The sequence below is a fragment of the Mus musculus genome, chromosome 1 (genome assembly GCF_000001635.26).
Source record: "Mus musculus strain C57BL/6J chromosome 1, GRCm38.p6 C57BL/6J".
NCBI lineage: Eukaryota > Metazoa > Chordata > Mammalia > Rodentia > Muridae > Mus > Mus musculus.
The window spans coordinates 80225322-80235637 of NC_000067.6; the positions used below are offsets into that span (position 1 = coordinate 80225322).

The 10316-nt window shown below is 42.1% G+C and overlaps 1 long non-coding RNA gene across 1 annotated transcript in view; it reads left to right on the top strand.

The window, feature by feature from the left end:
- Positions 1 to 4142, top strand: part of 2310015K22Rik — a 21530-nt gene extending 17388 nt beyond the window's left edge. The window contains exon 3 of the long non-coding RNA XR_373578.3: positions 2139 to 4142. This is a non-coding gene — a long non-coding RNA (RIKEN cDNA 2310015K22 gene). The remainder of the gene's footprint in view (positions 1 to 2138) is intronic.
- Positions 4143 to 10316: the final 6174 nt, after the last annotated feature.

Sequence of the window (10316 nt, forward strand, 5' to 3'; positions counted from 1 at the left end):
TTAGTATGATATTCTCACTGAAAGGGCTTGCTTCCTGCCATTCTCATTAGCTTTGAGTTTACAGAGACACTCAGAAAGAATTCCTACACATAGTCTAGTCAAACTATCAGGAAACAGGCTTAGGAAAAAGTGAACGTTTTTAGAAATGGCAGTCCAGCTGGCTGGTTATTAGTGAACACCCAAGCATGCCCTCAAAGGCATTTCTGACAATACCTTAATGCCACGTGACCTGTTGGAGCCCTGAAGCAACTGCTGCTTTTAAAGGCAGGAATACTGTGCTGGCGGGGCTTCAAGCTGGAGATACAAGGACTCTTCATCAGTCACAGATGCTCTCAGAACTGAGAAGAAACATCCAGCCTATGAGGACACACAGGGCTGCCTGGTCTGCCACACATGTTCACATGTACACATGACACACACATGTGTATGGCATGTACATATTGCACACTCACACCAAACATACACTGCTGACTCGACACACATGTACACAACATGTACATACCACACACACATACACACACACATACATACTACATACATATCACTCACACTAAACACATATACCACACACACAGCTGATTCTTCCCTGTATTCAACTAGCAGACATTTTAAATTAAATATTCAAGATATGGATGGGTCATGTCTGGAGACATGGCTCAGGTAGAGTGCATAAAACCCTGGATTGGTTGACCAGCAACATGTAAACATATATACTACACTCATCATACACACACATACTATACACATACACTCACACTAAATATATCACACACACACACACCATAGACTCACATCATATATATATACAAACACCTGTGCCACACAAACTCAAATATGCATGCACACAGCACATACCCACACACATGCATATATTATCTACATTCTGCATAATACATCCACACTAAACATGTATATCATAATACAGCAATACATATACTCACATCAAATACATATACCACACACTATCACACAGTACATACATATCACACATCCTTATTCCATATATATCAAACATATATACATATACATAGCACATATACATGCATACTCACATCAAACACAATAGTCACATAATACTACATACTTCACATTAATCACACACACATTCTATAGACAGCACACACTCACACCAAACATATACTATGTGTACATACCATACACATCCATCCACACACTATATACTCACATACCTCACCCACACACTAAACACATACCACAAACACCATAGATTCACACATTCACACAACATGCTCCTACTATATATATATATATATATATATATATATATATATATATATACACACATATATATATATATGTATATATATATACACACCATACACACATGCTGCACACACACACACAAAATACATACTGTTTACCTGTTGATATTCTGCTATATTTCAACATAATCAGGTATATGACTGATTCTTCCCTGTGTTCAGAGATTTTAAATTAAATAATTAAGACATGGATTAAGTCATAGCTGGAGACATGGCTCAGGTGGAGTACATAAAACCCTGGGTTGGGTTCAATCACCAGCAACATGTAAACTAAGTGTGGTAGCACTTGCCTGTAATCCCAGCACTGAGGGCGGGTGGGTGAAAGCAAGAGGACCAGGAGTTCAAGGCCAGCCGTGGCTACTTAGAGAGTTCTAGGTCAGTCTGGACTAGCTACATAAGACTCTGCCTCAAAAATACGAGGGAGGAGGATAAAAGGTAGAATTCTCAAATATACCCATTGACACAGGACTCGACTCTTACCTAATTTAGTATAAAAAGTGACTACGTTCTGGAAAACGTGTCAGTCCTGAGGATGCAAGCACTCTCTTGTTCTCTGATTTAAACTTTTTTTTCTTAAGTGTCAGAGCTAGCTGTCAAAGGTATTTACCCCGGTGACAGGATGCAGAGCTGTGAAGGTGCAAGTCACAAAGTTTTGAAAGCCTGTTTTCAAGCCACGTACTAGATGTCCTGGTTCTCTTGGCACTGTTTGCTGTCATCTCTTGCAATCGTGCTCCTGGTCCCTGAGGCAGCACGGGGCCAGCTGCAACACAAGTACCTCTTCAACAAGCACGTCTCTTTGCAAGGGGGACGGGGAGGGGGTGTCAACTAATGCCCTCTAGTTTTTCTTTCCCACAGAAGTCAGAGCTTAATTCTAAAACTCTCCCCAAAACTGAGGAAGAAAAACCTCTGCAGGAGATGCAGGGCAGCGCTCTCTGTCCTTGGGTATCTGTGCTTCAAGATCATTGCCCGGCGGCCAAGCCTCAACCTCACAGCTTGCTTCCTAGGCGAAGCCCAGCAAGGGCCGGACTCAGACCTATTTTAGACTGAAGTCAAGTGGATTCCAGAGTAGCTCTGAAATATAGCAGGAAATATAGAAATATATATTGGGATTTCTTTTTCTGGAAAACAATCAGGCCCTGTCCTAATGGGATGCACAGAAGATAACCAGGATGCATGACATGAAGCTAATGAATTCCAAGTCAGAAAAGAGGCACATGGTGAGACTAGGAACCAGAGTCAGCATCTACCATGCTTGGTGGGGCCCAGCACTCAAGCCTGTTTGATGGGCACTGTGGACTGTGTCTCCACACCTCCAAAATTCTTATACTATGAGGCCCCCATCCCCAGGGTGGCTGTATTTGAAATGGATAATATGTATTTGAAATGGATAATATGGCTGGGTATTAACTAATCCTGTGATAACTAATATTAATTTTTCAACTTGATGGGATTTAGAATCACTATGGAAATAAGCCCCCTGAAGTCTGTAAGAGATCATCTACATTAAGTTAATTGAGATGAGAAGTTGTATCCTACATTTGGGTGGCACCACTCTAGGGGCTGGGGTCCTGAATTGGATTAAAAGGAGAAAGCAGGGGCTGGAGAGATGGGTCAGTGGTTAAGAGCAGTGACTGCTCTTCCCAAGGTCCTGAGTTCAATTCCCAGCAACCACAATGGTGACTCACAACCATCTGTAATGGGATCAGATCACCTCTTCTGGCGTGTCTAAAGACAGCTACAGTGTACTCGTATGCATAAAATAAATAAATACATCTTTAAAAAGGAGTGGAGGAGCAAGCTGAATGCCAATATTCATCTCTATCGAGTTCCTGGTTATGGTTATCACCAGCTGCCTGATGCTCCTGCTTTCAAACCATGAGCCAAAGTCGACCCTTCCTCTCTCAAGTTGCTTCTGTTACAGCAAGGACACAAGCAACTCATACAGGTGCCTTGCATCCTCTGGGATCTATAACGGACTTGAAAGGACATGTTGGTGGTTATCAGATAAGAGAAAACCTGCCTCTTCATCTGTTGACCTCCAAAGACGTTCTGACAGACCTGTCCCCTAAACCTTTCTCTACTGGGAGACAAGCATACACTCTCAGAGTTCACATTTGTTGATGTAGCTGGTTTCTAGTTTGCTTGTTGTCAATGCTTCTCACATGTCATTAAATCACTGAAGTACCCCAAACAGGGTCATGCTCCTGTCGATGTGATGAGAAGAGGGAATGGAAGCTACCTCATCTAGCTCTATGACTCTACTCCAGGTCTCTTCTGCATCTTTTCCCACATACCACAGCCATCACCATAAGAGTTAAGATGCTTAAACCCTCCACCCAAGGCCTTATCACACACACCTGACATATTTTGTAGCTGATTTCCACTCAGGCTAGGAAGAGAGCTGGCCTCCAGCTTCCTGCATCTGTTTGCAGCTTCCCAAACAAGCTACATCCCTCCAGCCTTTCACTGGTTACCCCCTCTTCAATGCCCTTGTCTGATCCCCACCTCCTCTTTGTGTCTGAGGAGCTCAGTTCTTTCTCAGAAAGTCAGTATAAGTATTCCAGTCTCCAAGAATCCTTCCCAGATATCTACAGATCCTGCCCTGGCCACACTCACATGGCTGCACTGGGTATGTTGCTACAATTATCCCAAGATGCCTGCCTCTAGAGGGGGAAGGGCCATATAGGTCTATGCTTTTTGTTTTCTGAAGCTCTCTAACACCTGGAACATTCTAGGCTTGGAAAATCAGTAAATAAATAAAGAGTGTGAGAAGCCAACACAGGGGAAACCTGAGCCAGCTGCGGATCCTATAGCACCCGCACTACAAGCTGTTTATTTGTTAGCTGCAAGAGGAATCTGAACTTGAACGAGTGCAGAACATCATTTGTCAGCCCACCTGACTATAAGAAATACAGACGTGTGTATCCTGTATTTCTTCTGTACCTCATACTTGACTATAAAATTCGTGCAAATGTTTATCTTATTTTTTAAATAAAAATTACTAATTGTTTTCTTCAGAGTTAAACTTTATTCCACCAAATGCAAACATCACCCAACCCTAGAATTGCTTTTATAGTTAAGTATGTGAATCTCCTCTTTGGGAGCCTATTGAAAGCCTGCTCAGGGATTGCATGAGAGATGGTCTGCCTAATCGAAATAGAAGCCCCAAAAGGGATGTATCTGGATCCACCTACTTATAATGATGGTGAACTGACAGTTCATGACCCCATTGTCCAGGGCCTTCCTCTTAGGAAGTACAGGGAAGGCAGCTAATATAAACCCAGCCCTCAATAATCACTTACTTCCATTTAAAAAGCCAAGGGAAACGAGGCTCTCTGGGAGATTAATAACAATCCTCTCGCTAAAAGAGTTTTAAGTTTATAAGAAAATCTCTCAGTACTAGCATTCTTTGAAAACTGATTTGACATCAGTGGTATCGGTAACTGCAGACTGGGTAACTGTTGAGAAAAAGGAACATGGAAGGCTTCTGTGGCAACCTCTTCCTTTGCCCCCTACTCCCTGAAAGTAACAGCCCAGACAGAAAATCGATGAAGAGAAGTCTTAGAAAGTGTGATGAGGATGCTGAAGTGTAGTTCTCCACAACTGATGGATGGCTTCTGGTGGGGTTGGGGGTTCTCTTTAACGGGCTGAACACTGGGAGTTTGACCATGTTCCAGTGAGTGTATGGGCAACCCAAATTGGACTCCTCTTCCTCCTCCTTTTATTGTTGTTGTTTCTCCTCCTCTTCCTCTTTCTCCTCTTCCTCCTCTTCCTCCTCCTCCTCCTTCTTTTCTTCTTTTTTTCTTCTCTTCTTCATCTTTCTCTTCTTTTTGTGGGGGAGGTCATCAGACAAGGAGGACATGGGAGGACTGACAATGATCAGGGAGCATGATGTGAAATTCCCAAATAATAAAAGTACTGTATTGGGCAAAAAAATCAATAAGTAAATGAAAGGGGCTTTGGGAGTTTTGGTGTTTGTTTTGTTTTGTCTTGGTTTGTGTAGCATTGTGTCTGTGCCTGCAGTGTAATGTGCAATGGACCTCCACAGAGGGGGTTACCTTTTTTACTGTTGCCTTCCAATGCCAGCTGTTTTGTTGTCATTTGTGTTTTGGTCCTTGGAATAAATTTAGGGCCTTGAGCATGCTAACCATGTACCTTCACCCGTGAACTTCACCCACAAGCACAGCTTGGTCAGTTCAAGTGTTACACCAGATGAGGGCAGTCTTTCTAGAGAGGTGTAAATGGGACACAGAGTGACAGCTGACATCAATGACAACCCCCACTCAGGAAGGAGAGAATTCAGTGGAGTGGAGCAGCAGTGGAAAACTCAGTTCCAGGGATGGGAGCAGAAACAGACCCTACATCACCACAAGGGAAGAGGAAAGGAGTCCTGCTTTATGTACCAGCCGAGACTCTTTGATGGGATCGGCAAGTGCTGCTCAGTCTCTGTGAGAAGCAAAGAGGTCGATAACTGCCCTAATACCTTTTGATAAAAGATCCCTCTCTTGGAATTACTGTGTGTTGACCTCACTAGGCCACAGGATGCTGGGGAATTTAGTAAAGCATGATTTTGCCATATACCCATGAAAGTGTTTCCAGGAAGGAGTGAGCCAGACAATAAAGGGTTCCTTTTATAGGCTTCTGATCTCATAGATACCAGAATTTAAAGGTGGACTTAGCAGAACAACTCAAGGAAGTTTTTATTGGGGCTTGAGAGTAAAAACAACACAGCAGGAAAGCTAAAGATCTCAACGGTTAGCAGAAGGCAGACTTTGAGTTAGAGTCAAAAAGGCAGGTGCCTCCAAAATGAAATCTGCACACAGCCTCCTGGAATAAAGTAACGATTCCTAGCGCATCAGGGCAAGCAGGCCTGGGTGTCTAGCTAGTGTGGGGAAATAGAAAGAGGAGAAGAAGAAAATGTTAGAGAGAAGATAGTTATATTTTCTGGGCTAGAACTCAGAGAGCAGACAATCCTAGCCATTAACAGTCTGCAAGCAACTGTGTGGTAATGAGAGTGAGAGAGGTTTGTGCAAGGAGTGGGTAGTGTAGCAGACATGATCTGTGAGCAACTGAGACAAAAGAGAGGTTTCTGGGTCTATAAATTCATTAAGGCTGAGGTTATTCTTTTTTTTTTTTTTTAAGATTTATTTCTTGGTCTTCAGAATGAGTTCCAGGACAGCCAGGGCTCTACAGAAAAACCCTGTCTTGAAAAGCCAAAAAGAAAAAAAAAAGATTTATTTATTTATTTTATGTATATGAGTACACTGTCACTGTACAGATGGTTGTGAGCCTTCATGTGGTTGTTGGGAATTGAATTTAGGACCTCTGCTCACTCTGGTCAACCCTGCTTGCTTCAGTCGGCCCTGCTCGCTCAGTCCCTGTTCTCTTGGGCCCAAAGATTTATTTATTACTATAAATAAGTACACTGTAGCTATCTTCAGACACACCAGAAGAGGGTGTCAGATCTCATTATGGGTGGTTGTGAACCACTATGTGGTTGTTGGGATTTGAACTCAGGACCTTTGGAAGAGCAGTCAGTGCTCTTACACGCTGAGCCATCTTGTCAGCCTGGGTTAGGTTACTCTTTACACTTCTTTTTCTGCGCATGTGTACTGAGAGGTTTACTAAGAGCACTAGGTGCTCCATACAGGAGTTGTGTGTTATGTACATTATGGGATGCTACCAGGGGTTGTGCCTTGCAATATGATTTCTATACAGGGAACCACAACATCTACAGTGTGAACTGAAAGCTGAGTCGGGAGATTATAAGTACTCACAGTGGTTATAAGTGCATAATACTTCAAGAAGTCTGTTCTGGGTACACTTCTAAGCTACTGGGCCCTGTCATTTTATTTACAACCTTGAAGACATCTTTAGGGTAACAGCTATAATTTGTATCATGAGATGTATACAAATGCAAAAGATATATACGTTGTGTAGACCATGATGCACCTTGTGGTGGTTTGAATAGGTATGGCCCCCATTGACTCATGTGTTTGACTCTGTGGCCCGCACTCTTAGAAGTGTGGTCTTGTTGGAGAAAGTGTGTCACTGTGGGGTTGGGCTTTGATGTCATGTATGCTCAAGCTACACCAATGTCGTACCCAGTCTCCTGCTGTCTGAGAATCAAGATAGAGAACTCTCAGCTCCTCCTCCAGCACCATGTCTGTCTGCACACTGTCATGATTCCCACCGTGATGATATTGGACTAAACCTCTGAAACTATAAGCCAGCTCCAATGAAATGTTTTTCTTTATAAGAGTTGCCTTGGTCATGATGTCTCTTCACAGCAATAAAACCCTAACTAAGACACACCTGAACAAAAGCATAATATGAGATGAATTGATGGTACCACAATTTCCATATAGGGAATTCTGATTCTGATGCACAATCAGCTACATAAAGTCAAGTGTTAGGTGCAGAAATAGAATTATCTATTCTAGACAATTGTGCTGTCAATATATAGATGTTCTATACACTCTATGCAGGGTTGTGTGAGTCCAATATAGTCTAACAGCACCTATGCAGAACACTATAGACTCTAAAACAGTCAAATGAATTATGTACAGCAAGGAATGGCTTATACAGTGTGCATTAAGAGTTGCATGTAGGGCACTGTGTATGCTATATGTGATATCACACAGAGAAAAATGATGAATGCATGATGGGAACTATGATTGCTATAAAATGTGCTACATGAGCACTATACAAGACATTGTGAGCTCAATAAATTGGTACCATTGTGTTCTCTACTCAGGGATACTATGATTTCCATAAAGGGTATTGTGAAGTCTACCCAGTGTACTGTGAGCTATAAGTAAGGCAATATAAGCTCTAAACAGGTCACTGAAGCTAATATACAGAGCATTATGAGTTCCATAAATGGCTTTATGACCTCTATAAAGTCACTATGAGATGAATGTAAGTGCAGTATGAGACTTCTGAGGCCAGTGTGAGCTGGTGTTACAACTGCTCTGTGAGACGCACAGAGGAACCTGGGAGCTCTGTAGTTATCCTGCTGCAGCATAATCATATACTACTGCATATATGAGTTCTTCCATGAACTGTGAACTCTATACATGGCCTGCTGAGCTCTGACACATGTATTTGAGCTCTATGTGGGTACACTATGATCTCCATGTGAGTGAAGTAGGAGTCCAAGGCAGGGCATTATGACCTCAATGAAGACACAATGTGAGCTTTAAATATACCACTCTGAGCCTAATACATATCACTATGGGCACAATATAGGTTCACTGTGAAGTCCATATAGGGTACTATAAGCTCTGGATGTATGAGCTATATGCCATATGAGCTCTACATTGTGTGTTTTGTGGTTATGAATGGCTATGAAAGGTACACTGAGAACTCTATAAATATGTGGTATGATTTCTACATAGGTGTGCTATGAACTCTGTTTAGGTGGGCTATGGCTTACATACAGATATCCTGGAGCTCCAGGAGCTTTGAGCATCACAGCAGTACATACACCCTGTACTCCATACAAGTATAGTATGGGCTCAATGCAGGATATCAACCCAAGGGAGGTCCTTTGTGTGTTCCAAGATACACTATGCACTCTAAATAAGGAACTTTGAGCTTACTAAAATCACTGGGAGTATCTCATAAGTGTACTTTGAGCTACATATTTTCAGTGTATATATATATACATATATGCTATGTGCCTATTAGAATCTTCATGGTAATCTTTGGATGCTTAAATGCTGTTTTAATTTTCTTTCTTCTTATTTGCAATCAATCAACCCTTAGATCATCGCATAACAATCAAATTCAGTCTCTCTTTGTTTCCTTGATCATCCTGAGGCCTAAAAGTCAACCCATGTGAAGACCTTAAACCCTTCTTTATGTCCTTTCAGCTTTAAGAAGCCATGTCTGTTCAATACCTGTGGTAGTTTGATGAGAATGCCCCCTATAGGCTCATATATTTGAATGCTTAATTCCCTGGCAGTCAAGCTGTTTGGGGAGGATTAGGGGGTGTGGCCTTTGTGGTTGTTGTTTCAAGATATAACCTCTCAGCCACTGTGAGAGCTTATTACCTGGATCACTATCCTGATAGTCATGGACTCACCCTCTGGAACCATGAGCCCCCAGTAAACTCTTTCTCCTATAAGATGCCTTGGGCATGATATCCTTTCACAGCAATAGAAAAGTAACTAAGAGTCCTCCCTTAAATGGCTTAGGGTTTCAGCTTTTGAGTAGGAGTTGTGAGGTTGCTAGTAAAGCTACTAGGAGGCTAGATGTTATTGAGAATAGACCCTTTCTTGTTGGTAGCTTGTAATTAGCACCTGAAACTACAGGACTTTAGTTGCTTGTCGAAAGATAGATTTCATCACTGGCCTTAGTGAAGATATGACATTCTAAACTTTCCCAAAGATCATAAAATTACTATATAGCGAGAGATTTTCTGGTAAAGAACAAAGAAGTATTGCCCCCTCAAAGACATACGATTGCCTGTCCTTTAAGAGTTAGTCCAAATGGACTGATTGGTGAAGTAGACTTTAAACATCCTACATGAAGCTGCTCTCTCATATGTAGATTGACACTATGTTCTCTTCAGCTATTGCAGTGTTTCCCTCTGCTCTGGATCCTTTGGCTACTACTGTCCATTCGAATGACTTGAGTGTACTCCACTGAATCTGAAATAAGCCATCAGTCTTCTATACTATACTCTGGGTCTTCTTTGAATACATTTGATGGAGATTGGAAAGACTCCTTCAAATGAGAGCTGAGGGGAGCCAGAGTAAGCTTCCAGTAACATTTTTGATAAGTTCACAGGCCTGTTTTTATGTCAAGGTTCTGATATATCCATGGGTTTATACATGGTGTGGTGGTTTGTATAGGTATGGCTGCTGTAGAGTGGTGTGTTTGAATGCTTGGCTCATAGGGAATGGCACTATTAAGAGGTACGGCCTTGTTAGGGTGGGTGTGGTCTCGTTAGAGGAAGTGTGTCTCTGTGGGGGTGGGCTGTGAGGTCTCCTATGCTCAGTCTATACCCAGTGTGGCAAACAATCC